The sequence below is a fragment of the Panthera uncia genome, chromosome B4 (assembly GCF_023721935.1).
Source record: "Panthera uncia isolate 11264 chromosome B4, Puncia_PCG_1.0, whole genome shotgun sequence".
Lineage (NCBI taxonomy): Eukaryota > Metazoa > Chordata > Mammalia > Carnivora > Felidae > Panthera > Panthera uncia.
The window spans coordinates 109977477-110002105 of NC_064809.1; the positions used below are offsets into that span (position 1 = coordinate 109977477).

Sequence of the window (24629 nt, forward strand, 5' to 3'; positions counted from 1 at the left end):
TCTCTCTCTCTCTCTCTCTCTCCCTCTGCCCTTCACCTGCTCACTCACTCTCTCTCTCTCAAAATAAATAAACAGACCTAAAAAATTTAAAAAATTAAAGTAAATATCCACATGTGGTTAGTGGCTACTGAAATCACACTATTCTTTTGGAAGCTGTGGAATATTCCGTATACTCTGAGGCATAAGCATATTTTACTTACCAGTGGTGACCCATATTAAATATGAAATAGGATATTATTTTTAAAGTTTCTGGGGAACAATGTTCCAACACATTTTTTACAGCAAATGTTGAAGTTAGATTGTCTTAAACTTGACTTTAATTATAAAATTGATGTTAGAACATTAATTAGCTGTATAAAAATCTTTTTGTTTATGGAAGAAGCTCACATTAAGAATCTTTATTTCTGCATTGTAAAAACTTCTGTGATGTTCTTCATATATGGCTTGATATCTTCGTGTATGTACTTGATATCTTCTTGATGAAATGAAATATATATGTAACTATTTGGTTTTCCTAGTTTTTTAAAGTAAATGCCATTTGGACTAGATTTTCCTCAGATACCATTTAATGATGCTATGTTTAAACTTCTTAACACTAATGAAATCCCTTGATGCTATACTTGTTTTTGATTTCAAGGTGAAGGATGTGTATTAATTAGAGACAACTGGAGGCATTTAAAAGTCAACCTCACATATCTGGGTCATGGTTCGGTCATAATATCCCATGTGCTTTCTGATTGAAGCACTTCTTCATTAAACAAGTAAGCAAGATTTATTACAGATTTAGTTCTCAAACACATTTTCCTGTTTCCAAATATTTCATTTCTGATTTGGGGTATTAAAATGAGTGCTACCTTTGTTTTGTTTTGTTTTTTTAAATGCTAAATGTCTTGATTTAAGAAATGAGTGTCTATATTTGCTAGCTTATTTAATTGAGCTCCACATAATACTCAGGTTCCAAAACTCATTTATGCTGAGTAAATTGGATATAAAATATAAAACCAATGCCTTTTACATTGAAATGTTAGGACTAGTCCTAGTCACAAAGCGTGCTTGTACATTTCTGTACCACTTCTAATACCTAAGCTTTATTTAAGACAGGGATTTAAAAAAAATTAAGGGCAGTAAAAGCCTTCCAGATGTCATCTGTGTTATATCTCCCCTAAATAGGAAGCAGAACATATGGTTTATGAAATAAAGGGAATAGTGGACCATCATAATTTTAGGATTCCTTGAATATACCATCCCAAAGCCTCTTTTATTTTCCTTTTCCCCTCTTCATGGAATTAGCAATCTCTGACTCAATATGGCAAAAGTATAACTTTTAAAGAAAATTAGTAGTAAAGTAGATAGTGCTTCAATAGCATTGAAATATCATTTAAATTCATTACCCAAGCTCATTACCCAATGGTAATAAACTAGGGGTAACACGTTTTACAACCATGTCTCTTTCAATCTCTCTCTCTGACACATGCATACACACATGTGTGCAATAAAGATACCAGCTTTAGCAAAAGTCACTTCTCTCATACAGGATCTAATCCCCTTTGTTAGTATGAAGACGGGAGTAAAACCTCGGTAAAATAAACATGCCCTGTTGTTTTTCTAGAGTAGGAGTCTTCATATAAGTACGATATCCCCCACCCTAGTACAGAAGGTGGTATTGCTCAAAGTTACAAATTTCATTAGTGCTAGGACAACTGAAATTTGGACCCCAGTGCTCATAAATGTGAGACATTTTTCACTTAACTTCTTTTTTTTTTTAAATGTTTACTTATTTTTGAGAGAGAGAGACAGAGTGGGAGCAGAGGGCGGGCCGAGAGAGAGGGAGACACAGAATCCGAAACAGGCTCAGGCTCTGAGCTGTGAGCACAGAGCCCGACATGGGGCTTGAACTCATGAAACTGGAGATCGTGACCTGAGCCGAAGTTGGACGCCTAACCAACTGAGCCACCCAGACGCCCCCACTTAACTTCTTTCATGGTGCATGCAAATGATGTCTCATGTGTTGTGATGAACAGTAAACATGCAAACGACTGTGTTTGCCCCTGTCAACAGTGAAAATAAGAAATTTATTCGAAAGTTTCCCCATGAATATTCCAAATTTAATTAAATGAAATCCATTAGAAAGTGTGCCAGAGATGGCACAGAAAAAAAACTAGGGTATATATACATATATATATATATATATATCAACCATTTATATATGATACCATATATATACACCCTAGTTTTTATATATACATATATATATGTGTGTGTATATATATATATATATATATATATATATATATATGGTTGGTGAGATGAAGTAACCACTAATACACACATACACATACATACTCATATATATACATATGTACATATATGTACATACATACATATGTACATATATGTACATATGAATGTATGTACATATATGTACATATGTATATATGTATATGTATATATGTGTGTGTGTGTGTGTATATATATATATATATATATATATTTTTTCATTTGGGAGTTGAGAATTTACAAATACCAGCATCCTTTGCATGTGCTAATACATGGTCATTTTTTTTACCTCGCTAATCCACACACACATACGCGCTGATACACACACATGCATGCACACACACATAACATCTTCATCCATAAAGTTTTCTCTTGCTGTAGTTCTTAATTTTTTGACTCATAGAATTCTCATATGGATCTTTCTTTGTATATATATCTTGTGTTTTCACATCTTTCCTGAAGTCTGACCAGGCACCTCTCTTCTGGAATTTGAGAGGGCTTTCAAGGGTTTCACTACGTCTGGTACACTCAACAAAGGTTTATTGAGCTGAAATTTTGTATCTCCTAAATAAGTCAAAATAGTGCATTTTCCTCTAGACAATTTTAAATTTAAAATGCCTTAAGAGAAGAATCTGAAAGATATTTTTTCTTTATTTGGCAAATTTTATTCTACAATATTTAGCTTCCATATTGTTAGTCTCAAATGTATCCTTAAGTGCAGAAAAAATTAAGACCTAGTAGTATATTTACATTTTATTAAGCAGAAACAGGTGTTAAATGTTTCCATCTTAGGAATAGAAATAATATAGGCATTATCTAGTAAAAACTAATGCAGTATTTAAATCACTCTGAAGAGATTTATCTGTTTCCTAAAATTTAGGGTGATTTTAAGTCTTTTTAGTCTTGCCAAAAGTTTGCTGACTTATTCATCTTTTCAAAGAAACAACTTTTGGCTTCGTTGAAGCTCTCTATTCCATTTTTTTCTTTCTATGTCATGATATTCTCTTCAAAATGGTATTATGTCATTTCTTTTACTTTACGGTTACTATGATTTTCTTCTGATTTTTTATTTTTATTTTTTAAGTTTATTTATCCATTTTGAGAGAGGGAGAGTGAACGAGAACAAGCGGGGAGGGCCAGAGAGACAGGGTGATAAAGAATCCCAGGGAAGCTCCAAACCCAGCTTGGAGCCCAACTTGGGGCTAGATCTCACAACTGAGAGATCATGACCTGAGCTGATACTGAGTCGGATGCTTATCCAAATGAGCCACTCTGGCACCCCTTCTCTGATTTTCTAAAGTGAAATTTTAATTGATTAATCTTCAGATTATTTTGCCTCATTTCCTTTTTATCCCTTTTTTCACAAATTAAAGTGAAAAAAAAACATGATTAGCAAAATGGAAACAAATGCAAAATACTTGTTACATGAGTTTGGGAAGAAGAGAAGATAAATAAAATATAAACAAACACAACGTGTAATTGAAAGCATAAATCTAAAGAGTCCAATGATGAGACATAGGCACAAGCAAATGTAGATGAATCTCTACAAACACACAATTAGCAAAACAAACAAAAAACTCAAACACCAAACGAACCTTCAAAGAAACAAAATTTAAAAGAGCCTCAAATTTTTATTCCACAATAGTAAATGCCAGAGGACAACAAATAAAACATCTTCAGGAATTTGAAAATCTATTTGTTTTAAAATCAGAAGAAAAAAACTATTTTAAATGGAATGTGAATGTAACAAAGAATGATAACAACGAGCAGAATGAATAGTAGAAATAGCCAAGGTGTAGTGAAACAAAATAAACTCTTCTACTAATTTAGGATGGAGATAATAAGACCTAAACTATACATAATTAGCAAATATAGGAAGGAAAAAAAAAGCTTGAGAGTCACTGAATATCATGAACTAGTGTCATAGGGCATAATAGAGTTAGTATAAATCCTAAATTATGAATCATTTAGCTCAGCCTCAGCATACCATATGGTAAATGGGACAATTACACCAAACTCATTATGTGAGATAATACTATTATTTCCTGCATATCTATTTCTTCTCTCTATCTCACATGAGATAATATGTGGGAGGAAGCAATGTGAACTTCCGAGCTATATTCTAATATCAGGTATTATTCATGATTGCCTTTTTTTTAAAGTAGGCTCCAGACCTACTGTGGAGCCCAAAGCCAGACTTGAACTCACGACCCTGAGATCAAGACCTGAGCTAAGATCAAAAGTGGGACACTTGACTGACTGAACCACCCAGGCACCTGTTATTCATGATTGCTTTTATTACTAAAGGTGAACAAAGAGGATTTGGCAACTCCTTTTATCTAGAAAGTAAGGAAGAGGAAACTCAAAAATTATTCCAGGATCCTAGGTCTAAATTCTGGAGCAAAAGCACTATTTCAAAAAAAGACTGGGCTTATCATTTATCTTCTTTTTGAATTCAGCTATATGTTCAAGGCATTAATAATAAAAATGTAGATATATGAAAAAGTGGCAGAATTAAAGGAGCAAAACAATTCCCTATTCTACAGATGTGTTAACATGAAGAGCATTTTGTGCTGGAACATTTTAGTGGAGGTAGAAATGCTGAAGTTAAGTAAGCAACTATAAATGTAAATGTGGAACTTGAAAGACAACTTGGATTTGCTATTACACTGCCATTGAATTTTTAAAGTTCATCATTATTTAAAGATTTAATCTACTTCCTCACTTTTTAGGTACAAAGATTAGGTAAAACATCAGATTTAGAGATAAAAAAAGATGCTTAATAAATGAATGAAACAAGATGAATAAAATATAGCTCCTCATTAGTTTAAGTCTTGAAGTTAGATTTTTTGTTGTTGTAGTTTGTTTTTGGGAGACAGTGCAAAGTAAAAATGGAAAATCAGAATCCGATATTGGGCAAACTTGATTAGGCAGTCCATTAAAATAATATCAAGGAAAATAAAATGAAGCAGTTGTAGCGGCTGGAGTATAAGCAAAGCATTATAAGAGACAAGATGAGGCAGTTGCCAACGGATGCTCAATAAAACCAATAATAGGAGAAAAGTCAAGGGGAAAGAGAATATTAAATTTAAAAAAAACCCTAATTTTGGAACAAGGAAATCATTGGCAACCCTAGAGAGAACAAACAGAATATTAAATAAAAAAAACTATTTAATTTTGGATCAAGGAAACCATTGGCAACCTTAGAGAGAACAATTTCAGAAGAGCAGTGTTTATGGAAGCCAGTTGGCAGATAGTTAAGGCAGTGGGAGAGTGGAGAGGAAACAAAATCATCAATCCTTGAAGAGATATGGATAATTTTTCAAGTTGGTATTCTCAAGGCCCTGCCACAGACCCTAGCATTAGTGTGGGAATACCAAAAGTATTTTGAGGTAAATTGAAGTGTGAGAGTTCAAGATGATATTTAAAAGTTAAGAAAGCAGAAAAAAGATGAGGTAACACAATGGGTTAGGGCCACAGAAATGGTACGAGTCATTGTTGACATAGACCTGGGATCTTGAGCCAGTTGTTGATAGATCGGAGTATTGTTGCATAAGGAGGCTCGACGATTGAGGCTAAAGATGATACAAAGACCAAAGTGTCCAGCAAGCATCTGGACAACAGGTGGGGATTCCCCCAAGGTGGTATTATGCTAGTCTTCTCCAGCTAGTAAATTCCTTATACCCTTTCGTCTGCACTAAAGCCAATCCCTAGGCAGGAACAAAGAAGATGTGGAGACATAGAGATAACAGATGATACATCTTGGGAAATTGAATTCAAAGAGAGAAAAAGAGAAGCTGAAACAAAATTTGTAGTTAGTAGAGGAACATTTGGGCTAGGATGGGGGTTTATAATTGGTACTGAGATCTAAAGAAAATCAGAGAGAAATGGAAAGGAAATATAAGATGAATGAGAACTCTCTTCTTCCCAGAGCTAAAGAGGAAGAACAAGAAGAAAGGTATAAGAGAAAAGCTGTCAAGTTGATGATGAGGAAAAATACTGAATTCATATCAGAAAACTTAAATCTCCTCAAGTAACAACATATTGGGCCATCTGACGACAAGACATGTCAAAAGAAAGTGACAAAATTGTAGATATCAGAACAGAGTTGTTCCTATAGAAGAATCATAAAGTAAACAGCAAAAAAAAAAAAAATAATAATAAATAAATAAATATTTTCCCACCATTTAAAAAAATGGGCCAGGAGCTGTTTTGTATTATGCATCATGTATCATAACAAGTGGGCGAAGAAAGCAGTGAGAATGATCCAAGAATGGGATAGTAAAACACATGGCTTTTGAGTTAGCCATGTCAAATTAAGTCATAATAGCTGAATGACCTCTTGCCTTCATCTGACTTGTTCTTAAATAGCCAGGATTTAAGGTTTTCCCATTAGTGTCTATGTGCATCACTGCCAGTTAAACTTCCTATATGTGGTTTATTTATGAGATAGAGACTTCCAAATATGAAAGCATTGCTATTCCGGGAGTTCTCGACAAACAAACTTTTCAAAAAAGAATAGCCTGGATTAGCAAAATATTCCTGGCCATCCATGTGATGAAATACAATGTATAGCTTTAGATCTTTATTTCAAAAAAATCTCTACCTAACATGTTTTACATAGAAGTTCATCCATGATGTCCTAATTTTAATTTAAAAAGTCTGTGTTATTTTAAATTTTATTTCAAATTTTCAACTCGCTATTCCAAGTTTCTGTGTTTTTTTTCCCCCTTCACTGATACCAGATTTCTTCCAATAAATTCTTGCTTTATTAGTTCCTGCATAACTGTTATGCAGGAATTGACACTATTTTGTTATCATGCTTCTCCCATCCTTTAGTTTTTGGAATTTAATAGTTTGGTGTGTTTTTTTAAAAAAATTACAGATTCAATAATATTCACACCTCAGTGCTAGGTGTGGGAGATCAACAGGGCATAAAAATACATGGAGTTCCAGATCACGTGGATCTGTCTAGTAGGAAAGACAGATGGTAATAGTCTAATAATACAGTCCTATTTTCATTGAGTAATTAAAGGCAAGTAATATAATAATTTTCCTCTTTGATCTCCTAAAAAGATGATAAGGAGAACACAGAAACTGTTAACTACAATGGGTAATCATATCACATAATATACACAATATACAATATCTAAAACTATATATATATGAATACCTACAATATGGTTAGTAATTATATATAAATGATATATAACTGTGTTAACTTTATATGTATGCTTATTATAAGATAGATAATTTTACATTATAGCTATGTATATGTATTATATATCTGATATAATAGATAAAATAATGTTATATACATATACATATAGGTATGTGCATTATTTATGTGGACATATATGACATTAATTTAGTCTAAATTATGAAATTTATTAGCATCTTTAGATTTATCTGTATATAAATATTTCTGGTGCGAACATCCATTTTCTACCTTTTACCCAAACTGAAATATTTAGTGTCCAAATCTCAACAATAGTTTGACCCTAATCAGGCTATTCTTCTCCAACACCTCGAGGCTTTACCTCCTGTTGCTTTTATTGTTATTATCCACCTAAACTACCGCCCTTACTGTCATTTATTTCAGAACCTGCTGCTTTAGCATACATTCCCTACATTCAGAAGATGCCCTGCACATTTTCACCCAGAGACATCAACACCAACATGTCACTCTTGTGTGTAGACACGTAAGTAAATGTAAATGTTAACAGGCCCACCTGTTCCAAACCCACCTCATATCTTTGGCAACTTTTCTTTTATTATATACTCTCACACCTTCCTGCCTTTTCTTTTTCAATTCTTTTACAATGTTGGCACTTAATAATACTATTCTTCTTAAACTGTTGGCTTTACTTTACCTCTCTCTCTTTCATACTCTTTTCAGTTTTTAAGAATGTTGGTTTTAGGTGATAGTTGTTATCTTGAAAGAGTCAACTTCTCTGAATCCCAGATTCCTCAGCCTGTAAAAGGTGGATAGAGATATCTGGTTTGGAGAATACTGTGAGAATTAAATTGAATAATGTGTGTATGCACTCAGGACAATGTTCAACATTATGGTTATGGTGACTATCTAGATTTAATATTTCAATGTAGAGCTTCTTCTAGACTTCCAAACAGTGTCTCTCCTTCTCTCTTCACTGTTCCACATAACTACCTAAAGCAGCTAAGTCCTCTTTGTATGACCTGACTTGTCTTTTGTCCTTTACTTTTTAAATGTTTAGCTTTTTCTTTCTAAGATGTTGACCTGAATAAATATTGCCACAACAACATACCATCCTGGACCTGATTATTTTCTTCTTGGGCATAATTAGTATTTCCTTAATTTATTGACTTAGCACCTGGACCAATTATCTTGTTTTGTTAAAGTAAGAGCTAATCAAGGCGAGAAATAGGAGTTCATTCTCTATTCAGGCCAGTTGGGGTTGCACTGAAAACACATTTCTTTCATGGTCACAGATGTGCCCCCAGCCCTGACCATCTGCTTAGCAAATGAGCAGAAGCACCAGGGTAAGCCACCCTGGACCATATTATACAGACTAGTCCCAGCACTAAGCATTCTGGCCCACTAATCGCTGCGTCATTATATTTAAAGACTAGAGCACAGATGAGCAGATGTCTTGGGTGTGATCCAGGAACAGTACCAATGGAGGGGTGAGGCAAATAAAAGCCTAGACAAAGTGGCATCCAACAGGGAACCTGAATATACTGATATAGATGTGCCTTTTATCACAAATTATTTTAAAAGACTAGGCAATTTTTATCTTTAATGATTCTTCAGAGGTTCCAGTAGGAAAGACAGATAGTCTTTCTGTAAGAGGTTCAAGTGAACATCTATTTGAAATTTTTATCCTAAGCCAATTTTATGTGGTGATAACTTAAAGTGTTGCATATAATTTTGGCAACACTTTAAGTTTCAAAATGGTGTGCTCTTGGTTTCTATGTCATGACTTGTCTGATCTGGAAGATTTTTCACTAAAATTTTCACTGAATTAAAGAATTTGAATTATAGCCATGAAAGGGGGACTTTGGCAAGCAGTGGAAGGGATCTCCAACCTCTCGATGCCTTCTGAATTCTAATTAGGCAAATATAAAGTGGTTCTGTGTCAGAGCAAGTTTCCCAAAAGACAAAGCTGCCACATTAAATCAAAAAACACAAACGTCAGCACAACTCTGAGACACTGGAGTTTCCAATAAGAAAAAACTCATTAAATGAATGGTGCTTTTCACAGTGTTCTGTTTTTAGTCCCTGTCAGTGAAAATTATGAGAATCTGTTTTTTCAAAGGGAGAAAACAGAGGTGTTCACAGATGAATAGTGAATGTATAGTTGACACTTTATCTTCCAGGGACAGTTTGATCAAGTTACTACTTTATTTCTTTGAAGTACTAATGAGATTTTTCCTTACAGAGGAAAGTATTTTTTGTCATAAGAATAAATAAATGCTTCATTTATCAAAGTTTTTTTTTTAATTACATATATAGTACCTACTACTTTTGGCAGTCAACAATTAAGTCAATGGTCAGTGAGCTTATGGAAGTGGCATTCCAAGTCATTAATTCACTATAATTTCAGATTTCTTGAGCCAGAGATATTCTTTAATGATTAGGAGATCTATTTATATAATGTCAATATCATTGTAGACAAGCAATAATGATTTAAAAAATTGTTTATGACAGTTTTTTTTAATTAAAATAGAATAAAGTCAGCCCACATGAATTTTGATTTTACTTTTCTTTGTAAAAGTTGCTGGAGAAAAATCACCCCTTGCGGGAGTCGTTACGAGTCATATTTCTCTGTTCTGTTTTTCCAGGGATAGCTGCTGGGAGCAGAGGCTTTCAAGAGGGACCATAATGCTGTGTTTTCTGGAAGCAGTGAGTGTTTTATTTCGTCTTTGCATCCTCTGTGCCTGATACACAGGAGGTATTTAGTGATGGTTGTTCAAGAAATAAATCTACTTTGGAGGTATTCTTTTCAGGTATGGTTGTAGTAAGGTACTATTGTATTGAATTATATTTTTCTCCCATTTCACTGTGGCCTTGCTTATCTTTGCAACCACACCTCCATGAAGATATGAGTGAGACCATCAATCGTGCCTTTATTTTATCAAACACCATTAACTCAACCCAATGTCTGACCAAATACTAAAGCTCATGGATATGCTCTTAATTAGAAATACAGAATAATAATAATAACAGTAACAATAATAACAATATTACTATTAATAATAAAGGAACAGAAAAACAAACCATAACTCTCAAATGTCTAGTATGTATGAAAATTCCAAATGTTAATAAAGTATTCATGAAAATGGATATATTAATTTTTTGTAATCAAGACAGCTAAGTAAAGAAATTTTTTCATGGGTTTAGCCCCAATATTTAGAAAAGCTGTAATCCTTAAAAATCTTAAGGGCATTATGAATTTTTCAGCTGCATTTTTCTACTTTCTATCTCAATGTTTAAAATTATTTTTATATTTATAGTACTTCAAAGAGAATTTAAGTTTCTTTTATCCTTTTATATTATATATAAACTTTGTACCATGCCTCAGATCCTATGGGCAATGAAGATGTTATAAATATGTATATGGGTTTATAAAATTTCCTGATTGCTGTCTCTGTATGTAATACAGTACCTAGCACATAAGTGTCTAATGAATCTTTTATAGTAGAACTAAACTGAGAAGCTCTATGTCTGAAAATAGAATTGAAGGAAAATTGAAGTGGTGGAAATACTTATTCATGGACTATAATATGTAAATGAGGGCCACAGTCCATAAACCCTTGCAGTAAAGTATGATCCACAGGTGAAAAAGGACAGACAAGAATAATTTCATTAGTAGGACTATCTCATTTCCAACTGAGATGAGGGAAATAATGTATCAAGTTAGCCACATCTTGCTTCAGAAGTAAAGGGAAGTTGAAATAAGAAAAGCCTATTTTTGTTTGGGAGATAAAAGAAAGTGAATCAATTTGTGAATTCTAGAGGACTACATGAGTTAAACATTGCTATACTCTAAAATACTCTGGTAAAATGTTTGACTTTGAATTCTTCCATATGCTGAGGGATGATGTGTTGCTTATTCTTAATAGTTTGATTTGTGTCATGAATGCTGTCTCAGGCATGACTCACTGATAAAATGAAATTAGAGGAAAATAAGATTTCCAGCTTCAATGAAACCATCTCTCAGGATCTACAGGTAGGTCAAGGAAGTTTCCAAATCAATATAAGATTTGACTGTGTAATTTTTTTATGTTCAGTCTTTCTATTATTGATATTTTCAGGAGAAAATTATTTAAATGAAACACTATGTTGGCTTTCTGTAATACATTTGAGTCTAGTATATAAATCAGGGAAACCCTTGATTCTTTCCAGAGATTCTTGATTAAATAAATTGATAAATGTGGTCATCCTGCTTAATTTAAGGTTAATATTTTAAGGCACAGGAAAAAGGTAAGGAAATCTTAGTTTAACAGAATATCAAAAGAAACTATTATCTATCTCAAAAAGATACCCATATTCCCATGTTCATTGCAACATTACAACAGCCATGGTATGAAAACAACTTAAGTGCCCATCAATGGATGAATGGATCAAAACTACAAAGCATTATTCAATCTTAAAAAAGAAGGAAATTCTATCATTTGAGATTCCTGGATTAGCCTAGAGGGTAAAATTTTAAGAAAAATAAACTAGACAGAGAAAGACGGATATATGCATGGTATCACTTATATGCAAAAGCTTAAACAAAAAAAGAAAAAGTTGCTCATAGAAACAAAAAATCGAAAAGTGTTTGCCAGGGGCTGGGAAGTGGGAGAAATAGGGAGAAGCTGGCAAAAGGTGGTTTGCAGCCTCAAGAAGTTCTCCAGGCAAAATTTGAAAATGGCTCTCACACACAAAAGGCAAGGAGAGATCAAAGAGGCAGAACTCTTTGAATTGTTAGGTGGTAGGTTTAAAGAGTAAAGGAACTCATATATACCTGAGTCTTGTCTTGGGTGACCTCAGGATAAGATCTCTGCACCTACCTGCCAGAATCTTCCTCTATATAGAGGCTTTAGTTGGATTCAATCACATGTATTGCCCAGGTAGTCTCAACACATTTGCTCTCTGAAGGCTACGTTCTTGACATGGCTTCCACCATAGAAACCGTGAGAAGAATGTCCATTTCAAGGACAGAAGAGTTGCCTGCCTCTAGTTCTTGAGTCAACCAGTTAAAACATGCTCTTGATCACCTCCTCCGACAATAGGGTACAAACTTTGTTATAAGATGAATAAGATGGCGATCCAATTTATAACATGGAGACTATAGTTGCTAACACTATGTTGTATAATTGAAATTTCCTAAGTGTAGAAATTAAGTATTCTCTCTCTTACACACACACACAAAGTAAATACGTGAGGTGATGGGTATGTGAACTAACTCCAAGGGGCAATATATTTTCACAATGTGTGTGTGTCTCAAATAATCACATTGCACGCTTTAAATATGTTACAATTTTATTTGTCAATTATACATCAATAAAGCTAAAAAGAATTGAGTCCCAGGATCTATTCGGTAAACCTTAGAACCATTACACTCAGTGACAAACAAAGCAATTACAAAGGAAGAACCAACAAATGCAAACGAGATTTTTTTTCAAACTTTACATGGTAATTAAGTAGTTCTTATACATTAGTATGAATGAGGAGTCTGTTTCCTTGGGGCTATATTGGACGACATGTTTTCAGAAGCATTCATTTAAAAAGTCACTATAATGGGGTGGCTAGGTGGCTTAGTCAGTTTAGCGCCTGACCCTTGATTTTGGCTCAGGTCATGATCCCAGGGTTGTGGGATTGAGCCCCATGTCGGCTCTGTGCTGAGCATGGAGCCTGCTTAAGATTGTCTCTCCCCTTGCCCCTCTTGCCCACATGCTGTCTCTCTCTTTAATAAAAAGTCATGAAATTGAAATGATCCTTATTTCTGAACCCTCCTTTTATCTCATGGTCTCTTAGCAGTAACAGAATTAAAATTAGTGTGCAACGTTGTTTTTTCCAGTGGAGATGATTGTTCAAAAGGTTAGAGAAGTTAATGGGCTGTTCCAGGTTGAGTTTCTCTTGGATCAGCCAAGTTTGCTCTAAATTAAGTATTCACAGTCTCAGTCTCCATCTAGAGACACAAGATCCCAGTCATAACAGTCTTACAATAATAACATTAAAGCTAAACATAAAATTATAATATAATTAGATAATAAATAACGATTACAGTCAAATGATCTGCTTCATTTAACCCTCCTATTAATCATATGAGATTTTGACACCCGTTTTGCATTTGAGCAAATCGAGGATTAGAGAGTTTACATGAACTGCCAGATGGTATAGAGCCAGAACCAGATTTGAACTAAGTTTGTAAAATCCAAAATCCATGTCATTAATCCGTACGCTAGTGTTTCCCCTACTTAAAATGTGTGTGGGTATATTTTCATGTGTTTTGAGAATTCTATTTGAGTGAATACGTATGGCTGCCATTAATTCAACATTTTCTAATGAAAGAAGCAACAATTGGCCCATATTGTAGTAAAGTGAATTATTTTGCATTCACTATTTTCCAAAATACTTATTGATCAAAATATCCTGGTCGTTCTGTGAAGCACTGAGGATAAAGGAGAAATTAAGCACACAATAATACCTTCCTTGTGGAGTGTGCATTTTGGTAAGTAAGGGAAGACAGACAACAAATAGTAAGTTTTTAAAATGCACGGAATGGAAAATGATTGTAAGTGATGGAAAAAAAAAAAAAACAAATCAGGGTGTAGGAAGGAGATGCATGAGGTTATGGGGTTACAATTTAAAAAGGATGCTTCATAAGAAGATGATATTTAATCCAAGAACTGATGTGAGTAAACAGAACAAAATGAGCCTTGTGATCGTCTGGGGAAAGAGCCATGCAGCCAGAGGCCATGTAAGGAGGAGAGCCTGAGCTGCTGGGGACCTGCTGTGTTCAAGGAATAGCAAGGAAGTCAATGTGCTGAGGGCACAACAGGCACGGTGAAAGCAGTGGGACAGATTGGGTGGGGATTTGGAGGCTGTCATAGGAGTTAGTTTCATTCTGAGTGGATCAGAGCCACTGAATACATACATACACGCATACACACATACATTGTGTGTGGTGTCCGAGGACAAGGTTTGGAGAGGATATATTACATTTGTATTTATTTGTAGCCCATATTTATTTATTTTTATTACATGTTTTTATATATAAAGTATATAGCTTTAGTACCATATAAAGTGCAAGCCATTAATATAATTCCTTTCTCCAGATAAATGGTAAACTTGATTGTAATTCTTTTCAATGAAAACATACATTTTTAAAAAATGACCATTATTTATTCACGGTCACTTTATTAGATATTCCATTAAATTATCTATGATTTTTACCACAATGATATGTTCAGTACTTCCCTTGGTATATAAGGTGAACTATTTTATTTATTTATTTAAAAAATTTTTAAATGTTTATTTATTTTTGAGAGAGACAGAGTGCGAGTGGGGGAGGAGCAGAGAGAGAGGGAGACACAGAATCTGAAGCAGGCTCCAGGCTCTGAGCTGTCAGCACAGAGCCCCATGCAGGGCTCAAACCCACGAACCCCCTGAGATCATGACCGGAGCCGAAGTCAGAGGCTTAACCGGCTGAGCCACCCAGGCGCCTCAAAAGTGAACTATTTTAGATTTCATAATTCTAAAGTATGTTTTCAGTCCTCAGTCTGGGAAATTACATGGGAGTCCATTTCTCCCCAACAACCTTCTTCCTATTTAGGTCCTAATTAGGGACTTCCCTAAATCCCTATTTAAAGTTTTCTATTTGCATATTGAAGACAGTATAGATTGAGGACTTTGAAACAATTTCAACTTCAGTTCTCTGTCTCTGCATTCTCTGTATTTCATGGACTGCTTGAGGCTGATTTTGTGTGAAAGACTCCCAAGTGTTATTACTTTGTTGGAGAAAGCAAGAGGAAAAAAGAATGTCTTAAATTAATTTTTTAGACCATACTTAGTCCAGATTTTCTTTCCTTTCATATCCTCTCTGCTTTTTGGTATTATTGAGGTTCTTTAAATAAGGCCTTGAGCTACTCTTTGCTAGTGATTTAATACCAAGACTTTTTGTTAAAGGATTTTATTTTGGTTCAAGGAAAAGAAAACTACGAAACTGGTAATTCTCTTTTGAAATATCGTATCAGTGAAAACCAACAAATGCCAGTTTTCAACATTAATAAAAGTTCAAGTAAGAAAACAAAATTTGCATAGATAACTTTTTATCTGAAGCATTTCAGCTTTAAGTTAGCATGCTTTTAGGTAAAACTACATTTTATTTTCAATGCTTTCATATTTAATTTCATTAAAATGGAATGATTTTAATATCTATTTCCTTCAAATTAAATATTAATTCCAAATCCCCATTCTGTGTATATATATATGGTTTTTTTTTCAAAATATGTCCCTATTCAACACAATTGCATGTTTTTATTTTGAATATTTCCTATTAAAAAAATCAAACTAGCACATGTACTCATTTATAACTCATTTTACATTGCTTCATTTGTCTTGTTTTCTGAGCAGAGCTATGGCAAAAGCATGGGGTCATTCTCCACTCACATGCTTTGTACATGTGAACAGCTTTTTTTTTTTTTTTTTTTTTTTTTAATATAGCAGAAATGTGTGGTCAGTGTTTTGGCCCTTCAGGCACTCATCAGGCACGATGGTTCACAGAAGTGAACTGGGTACCAAGAATTTAAAGTGCCTTGAAATCATTAGATGATTAGCTTTCCCTTGAGTTCTTTGTCACCCTGAACAGATTTTCTGAAGGATCTGTTACAGTCTTCTTCCCCTGGTACTGATCAAGGAAAACAAAAATAGAAACATCATTGAGTACAATGTTGATCTGGAGACTCGGCATTGTTTCAAAAGAGAATGCTAGGAAACTGCTACAAAGTACAAACATTTATCCAAGCGTAATGGACAATGCCAATTGTTTTGCCTTGAAATCCAGAGCTTTTCAAAAGCCCTTTCTCAAGTGCACTTGGGCCTTAAATAGTAAACCCACTTTTTCATGTGAAAAAAATGCGGAAGGTATCTCTCAATCATGCTTATACTGGTCTTATGAAGCAAATAAAACTGCATGTGAATAAAGGTTGATTTAATGTTTGTAACAGTGAGAGTCTATTTTCAATATAAAAAATGACCGGGCTCATGCAGCCAGTCAAAACTAGAAATGGGATCAACTCTCATTGAAAAAAAAATCATGAATATAATGTGGATATTTATCATTTATTGCAGTATTCTGTGAACATATGCTACGCTGATTACTGGGTGTAAAATATGAAGAGACATTTTAAGTAAAAATGGATAAAGTAGGTGCATTTATCTTTCTCTTTGAATATAATTGAGATGCTTGAATGCACAGAAAACACAGACCAACCACTTCCCTTGATGTTAAGCATATTTGGATTTTTGGGGCCTGAATAATAATAAACTTCTATAGTAATACCATGAAAAGGGATCTTTTCCCCTCATTTGTAAAGCTCGTGTTCAAGCAAGAGTATCAATATTTTTTTTCCATAAGTGGTCCATTTTAAAAAAAGTAGTCCTCATATCAATGCCACTTTCAATACAGCTTCTTCTCAGTATTAGCCTTATGAACAAGAAACATGTCCTTCAACCACTCCAATCTTAAAAAAAAAACACAAATACACTTTGGTGGTCCAATAAATGAGAATGTGCTGCTGTGATCTGTTTCTTAGGATGGAATAGTGAGGGTTGGCAGTTATTAACAAGTATTGTCATCTCCACAGATGCTACAGGTCACAGAGGCTCCTCCAGAGAAGGGTTTTATACCGGCCCTCTGTAACATTTAAATATTTAAAATTTCATATTGCAATAAAAAGCTTATTTCTAAATGAAGTCCATGATCATTCTGGATATAAAGCCTAATGACACTGGCTCAGTCTTCAGGAAAGAGTGAGAATAAATGGGTCCATACAGAATACGAGTCTCATAGGTTTTAGTCAGAAAATGTTTTTGTAATGATTGTGGTTGTGGCTGTAATTATTCCCATTTTTGTCGAGCCTTCACTTATGTGGCGGCTCCAAAAATTGTTTACTTTGGGACCATATTTTAAATTACAATAATATTTAATATAGTGATACTTGAGTACATCCTTTCCCAACCACAAGGTAAAGCTAGTTCCAATGCTTTTGCATTTTTAAAAATATAGTTAAATACCTGTGAATTTCCAATAAAAGTCATTGTCTGTCCAGTTTGTTAACTGCCAAATTAACAGAGAGTTTCAACAAAAATGTGTCCCTGAGATGAGAATTTGTACTTAAATTAACTACACTTGATCTTAGCCAAAAGGCCAAGGAGCGATTGTACTTAAATTAACTAAATTGTTTATTAATTTGTCTACTTGCTGTAAGAGTAACAGGACGAGATTTTGCTCTTGACTCCCATTCTATCAGGTACTGCTAACTTACCAAGTAGCATTTTTGAGGCCTATTACAATGATGTGGAGAACTTAGAATAACTAATAATTGGGGCAAATGTAAATGTTACAGCCTGACTAGCTGCTTCTCTGTTTCAGATGCTGCCTCCAGCCACGCCCACCAAACAAAGAAACAAACAAACAAACAAACAAACAAAACCCCAAGCTGTGTGTATAACACTAGGAACCTGATAAATCTTAGATTACAAAATGAATTTTCTAATTGGACATTGAGAAATTCTTAGGATTCTTCAGAATCCTTATTTCTAGCATGTGTAGGAAAAGCAGGAACCAAAGGTAGCCCCCATTCCAACCCAAGCAATTTCACTTCTCTCTTTTATATATATAGAGAGACACAGCTGCTTTAAATATTGGTTTGTTTGATTTTGAGAGGAAGGAGGGAAGGAAGGAGGGATGGAAGGAAGGAAGGAAGGGAAGAAGGAAGGAAGGAAGGAGAGAAGGGAGGGACGAGGGGGGGAGGAAGGAAGGAAGGAAAGGAAGGAAGGAAGGAAGGAAGGAAGGAAGGAAGGAAGGATGGAAGGAAGGAAGGGGCTCTATGGGAAGAACCAATTGTCTAGAATATGACTTTTAAAAAAGTTAGTTTATTAATTAGCATTCTTAGATCTAAAATCTAGCTTGTGTTACTTTGCAAACATTTGATCTTTTTGTTTGTCTAAGAGCCACATCTTGCCCTCTGAAAAGAATTTTTAAAGAATCAGTAACAATGAATCCTTGTAGTATAAATGAAGCCATTTTGCCCAATTCCAAGGACTGTTTCAAACCCTGAACAGTGGAAGAGTTAGTTACTGTGTACTTTAGAGAGAGACTCCATTACTGTTTTTAAACTAACATTAATTTGAAAATATGTTCTATCTTTAAAGGAAGTTACACAGAAAAAAAAAAAAGCTGAATTGGAAAAAATCATGAAACTGAATCACTAAACGAATAATACCAGATGAAGATACCAATATTAGATTACCTAAAGGCAAACATATATTCTAAATATAATAACAGGAAGAAAACCTTGTTTTCTAGTCACCCAATTTTTATATTTAATATCTGCTTATACTTGAAAGAATTTCTCTTACGATCTTCACCTTTAGAAATCAATCTTTCCAAAACCAGGAATGGGGAAAAAGGAGACCCTCAGCAGTATTTTTAGACCTACTAACTTATCAGAACATCCCATTAGAAACATCCAGACTTTTTCTTTCATACATTGGGTTCTAGTCTAGTAGAAGTCTTTACTGATGATAAAAGTAATACAGGAAATCTGGAAATGTAAAAAGGCCATAAAGACAAAAGGCAAACTCCACAAATTCTGGCACTTTCCCAATATTTTGGTTTATTTCCTTTTTCCAAGTCATTTCATGTGAAGACACATGTACAGACAGACATAAATATAATTTGATTTTTTAGCTCATCACTCCTTAGGAAAAACATGCTGAGCAAACCTATTAATTTGATCATTCTTGTCAGCATTGTTACTATTTTAAATTGTTTCTTATCTCATAAAATGTTAAGCATTGATTCCCAAAAATACTTCTCAAAATAGAAATACTTTAAGGAAGGAGAGCAACCATGATCATATATGAATGTATTAAGGCTACATGCTAACACTTTATGAATAAGAAAGACAGGGCATAGGCATGAGAGATTTGCAAAGTGAAAATTGGTGCTTGTTTAAGTTCAGGCTTATAGTGGAAATTAGCTCATGTCTTTAGAATTGTTGCCATTGCTTTAATTCCCGAATGGGCTTTTTACTCTGCACCTGTCAGAGTGATCACTGGAATGTATGACACAATTACAGAGTGTATTATATCTTCTGGAGAGTTAAGACAGATACTCACATTTTTAGGAGACAGAAAGAAAAATATGGATTCAAGGAGTAAATTGTTCAACATTACAGAGCAAAGTTAAGTCTTAACCCAATTTCCCAACACCAAAATGTGTTCACTTTTCACTCTTCGATATTACCTCTTTTATGGGGAGAACCAGAGTCTCACAGTAGAAGCCACATCTACTTATGTGCTAAACCAAATAAAATTAATTTAACATAAACTCACTTTAAAATGCACATTGCTTGAGCTCGTGTATTTTGCTGGTGAAAAATGTAATTTGTAACTATCTTTACGATAAACTTCAAATATTTTAGGGCCACTGATATTGCAAGTCGTACATACACGTACATACGTGTAATTATGTTACAGATATTGAATAGTCAGAAGTGTCGGAGGAAGCCTTTAATTTGCCTCCTGTGTAGCAAATCTAGAAAGAAGAACGCTTTTGCAAACAGAACATTTCTCTGAAAAAATTCCCATGCACAGGTGGTTATGCTGCTTCTTTACGTATTTGCCTGATGAGTCCTGTTTGACAGTTCTCTGTTCTTGACAAAATTAGAAGTGTTTATTCCTGAAAAGAGGCAGAATATACTGCCCCAAAATGTATCTTTTACGCATAAGGATTATTTTGAACTCGTTATATATAAAGATAGCAGATATGGGAGAATTTCTGAAAACTTCTGAAAACAGAGAACTTGCCTTTTTGTAAGAGACATTTGTGCTTCCCTATCTATGCCAGGAAGAGGACAATTAAGTCTCTAGAAACCTAAACTGGAGAAGATTTGGACTTAAATCTGCATATCAATCATACCCTTGTTGACTGTGCTTTGCCTGATAACCTCCCATAAAGGGCTCTCCCCATCCTCAGTATCTTTCTTTTGTCATTAGCTTAAGATGCTATTTATTTATCTTCAAGTTTTTATTTAAATTTTAGTTAGTTAATATACAGTGTAATACGAGTTTCAGGTATAGAATTTAGTAATTCAACACTTGGATCACAAGTGCCCTCCCTCATCCCCATCACCGATTTGACCCATCCTTCCACCCTCCTCCCTTCCAGTAACGGTCAGATTGTTCTCTATAGTTAAGAGTCTGTTTCTTGGTTTGCCTCTCTTCCCCCCCACCGCCCACCATGTTCACTTGTTCTCTTTCTTAAATTCCACATATGAGTGAAATTACATGGTATTTATCTTTCTCTGACTTATTTCACTTAATGTAATACTCTAGCTCTGTCCACATTGTTGCAAGTGGTAAGCTCTCATTCTTTTTGATGGCTGAGTAATTTTCCAACGTGTGTGTGTGTGTGTGTGTGTGTGTGTGTGTGTGTATGTATATATATACATATATATGTATATACATATATATATATGTATATATATACACCACCTTCTCTTTATCCATTCATCAGTCGATGGACATCTGGGTTCTTGATGGACATCTGGGCTCTCTCCATAATTTGGCTACTGTTGATAATGCTGCTATAAACATTGGGGTGCATGTATCCCTTCAAATTAGTATTTTTGTATCCTTGTATCCTTGGGGTAAATGCCTAGTAGTACACTTGCTGGTCATAGGGTAGTTCTATTTTTAGCTTCAAAAAGCTAAAAATACTGTTCTCCAGAGTGGCTGTACCAGTTTGCATTCCCACCAACAGTGCAAGACGGTTTCCCTTTCTCTGCATCCTCACCAACACTTGTTTCTTATGTTGTTAGTTTTAGCAGGTGTGAGGTCATATCTCATTGTGGTTTTGATTTGTATCTCCCTGATGATGAGCGATATTGAGCATCTTTTAATTCATCTGTTGGTCATGAAGATGGTATTTAAGGTGATGTTTGGATGACTTTGGATTTTTCTGGATGTCCCCTCTATGTATAGGAGGTCTGCATGTTATTAAATTTCTCTTAGTTTTTCTCCTGTCAATCTGTCTTTACAGATTACAGGGGGATGTCACAACCAAAAATCTTGAAGGGGTAGAGGAAAAATTGCTTTTCTTCCTCTATAGTCTTTTCTATCCACTATTATATTAAGTGCAATCTAACATCACTGTGCCTTTTGCTCTTCTATCCCAGGTACCACTTTTAAATGGAACTTAATTTAACATAAAATAAGATTACATTTTTAGTATGATGTGAAAAGACTAAAAATTATATTTTTTACTCATGATTGATTGAAAGGGTTCAGAATAAGTCTCCCCAGTGGCATGTGGGTGGCTCAGATGGTTAAGCATCTGACTTTGGCTCATGATCTAGCAGTTCACGAGTTCGAGCCCTGTGTCGGGCTCCTTGCTGACAGCTCAGAGCCTGGAGCCTGCTTCAGATTCTGTGTCTCCCTCTCTCTCTGCCCCTGCCCCTCTCATACTCTGTCTCTCTCTCTCTCTCTCTCTCAAAAATTAATAAAATGTAAGTTTCCCCAAAATGTGCCAGTTTCACAGGTGAACTAATTTGAGCTGAAGGCAATCGAGACCCTGTAAGCTCAAGAGAACAGTTTCCCCCTCGCTGAACTACCTAGATGGATCTAAATTAGGGGTCTTTCCCAGAATGAGAGTTATTACCAGAGTAAACTTTATCTAAGTGACATCTGAAGAGCTGGGCAAACATCTAATTACCAGACATCTGCTCTTTCTCTGGCCCTTTGATGTGTCTCTTTTCCTATGAGGTTCCAGGTACCTGTCCCATTCTTTAGCTCAGAATGGCACATATACCTTATTTTACCTTCCTGCCTTTGAACCTCTCATGGGTGTGGGGCTTCCATACACACACAGTTAAATTTGTTTTTCCTCTGTTAATCTGTCTTATGTTAATTTGATTGTTAGACCAGCCAAAGAAGTGAGAAAGGATGAGTAATTTTTTCCACCACAACAATATGATTTTCAAAGAAAATAACCACACACACACACACACACACACACACACACACAAGAGGCTTGGTTAAAAAGAAAAGAAAAAGAAAAAGAGACATGTGGATGAGGGTGGTTGTTTAAGGAGACTCTGCCTTATTTCCTAGTACCTGAGCCCATAGAGCTGTCCTATTTCATATCTTTCTGACACATAGTTGTCCCTTAGTTAGATTTTTCTATACTACCCAGACTACTTCTAGTGAATCTTTACTTTGTGTCCAAGAGAGCTAGAGTTGTTCTGCTCACCACAAAGCACACTAACGGGAACAGGGATTACATTACTTTATCAATAAGGTATTTGAGATAATGTGTTAAATATTGTAACACAAACATGTTTTGCCTAAAAACTATATTGTTAACCTTAAAAATAAAAACTGCTAGTTCTTTTACCAGCAAAAAGTGGATTTATTCAAGAATAAAAGAGAATTGCAATCTGGGACAAACACGCTGCAGCAAAACCATAGGCAAGTCTGAGGAACAAAGGAGAGGCATGTTTATTTTTTTTTTTAACGTTCATTTATTATTGAGAGACAGAGAGAGACAGAGCGTGAGCAGGGGAGAGCCAGAGGGAGAGGGAGACGCAAAATCTGAAGCAGGCTTCAGGCTCCGAGCTGTCAGCACAGAGCCTGATGCGGAGCTCGAACTCGGGAACCGAGAGATCATGACCTGAGCCGAAGTTGGGTGCTTAACCGACTGAGCCACCTAGGCACCTGAGAGGCATGCTTTTTTAAGGAGAAAAGAAATAAGCTGGGAAGACTGTTATGTACTAAAAGTCCACTGAAGTAAATTGGCGGTTTGAAGAATGGTGGCTTTTTATTGGTGCAGCTGTTACTGAGGGAGATAAGGAAAGTATCTCTCTTCCTCTAGCTGGAATAGTATCCACATGCAAGGTCAATTCTGTGTAAGGTCAAGTTCATCTCTTCTTGTGACTAGGAGTGGGAAGGCTTGAGAGCTCCCCCTGCCAAAACCTCCTGACTCCATTTTAGTGAGGTTTCCCTTTATTAATTTTCATAATATCATGGGTAAAATTGTATATAAAATCATATCCAGTACCTCAAGAATCCCACTTCAACTTGAAGAAGTAAATAAGTTTTTCCTATGAGAAATGATGTAGTCCATATATCTTTATGCTATAGGCATAACTGTAACTGACTTTTGAGCTTTGAAGGGGTTTAGAAAAAAATCTTCCCAAAATGTGTCACTTTTTGAGACTGTTTTGAGCTGAAGGCAATCAAGACCCAGAGATTCAAGAAAAATTATTACCTCTCCCCTTAACTACCTAAAATAATTTAGATAGGGGGCCTGGCTCAGAAAGAGAGCTGTTACCATGAGGTAACTTTTTTATATGAATGACTTATCTGTAAGGCAGGGCAAACATATAATTACCAAACATCTCTTCTTATTGTCCTAGGAATCACCCTCCTCCCTTTTTGAGGCCCCAGACCTCTATCCCATTCCTTAGCTGAAGATGGCGTATAGGCCTCAATTGTCCAACTTGTCCTTAGGCCTCCTATATAGTGCATAATTAAATTTGTTTTGCTCTGGTTAATCTGTCTTATGTTAATTTGGTTATTAGAGGAGCCAAAGAATCTAGAAGCGTTAAACGATTTTTTTTCCCTTACCAAAAGCTTGAAATAAGAGGATATGTTTGGAGCAGGGGCTGCTGTGGTTTAGAACCCATGCTAGTTCTAGCAAGATTAGAAGTTAGTGTTCATTGCACTTTTTCTTAAAATAATAAGAAAATAATAATAATTAAGAAAAAAGGCTATAGAGAAAGGACATGAAGACTTTAAGGATTTCTAATTTGGAATGCCGTTGCAATCCTGATTCCTTCTAGTCTTTTGGCTTTGGCATTTCCAGAGCAGCGGAAAATATGCTTTTCATTAAGGGAAAGAGTTATCAGTTATCAGAACTTAAACTAGTAAGTTAAATATTAGCAGCCTTGGCACATTTTTTAAATGATGTGAATAATAATAAAATAATTAAAGTCCTATTTTAGTTTAATGCTTTCTGGCAAAATCAACATAATGTAACTGGATTGAGATTGGGGAGAATGAAACTTGATTTTAATCTAATATTAGTTGGTAC

General features: G+C 35.0%; 1 long non-coding RNA gene across 1 annotated transcript; it reads left to right on the forward strand.

Annotated features, from left to right (window-relative positions):
- The first annotated feature begins 595 nt into the window (after nucleotides 1-595).
- On the forward strand, nucleotides 596-16819 carry LOC125919399 (uncharacterized). Its single transcript, XR_007456761.1, has 5 exons — nucleotides 596-761; nucleotides 7880-7979; nucleotides 10102-10162; nucleotides 11383-11489; nucleotides 16601-16819. It is a non-coding gene; the product is annotated as an uncharacterized LOC125919399 (long non-coding RNA).
- Nucleotides 16820-24629: the final 7810 nt, after the last annotated feature.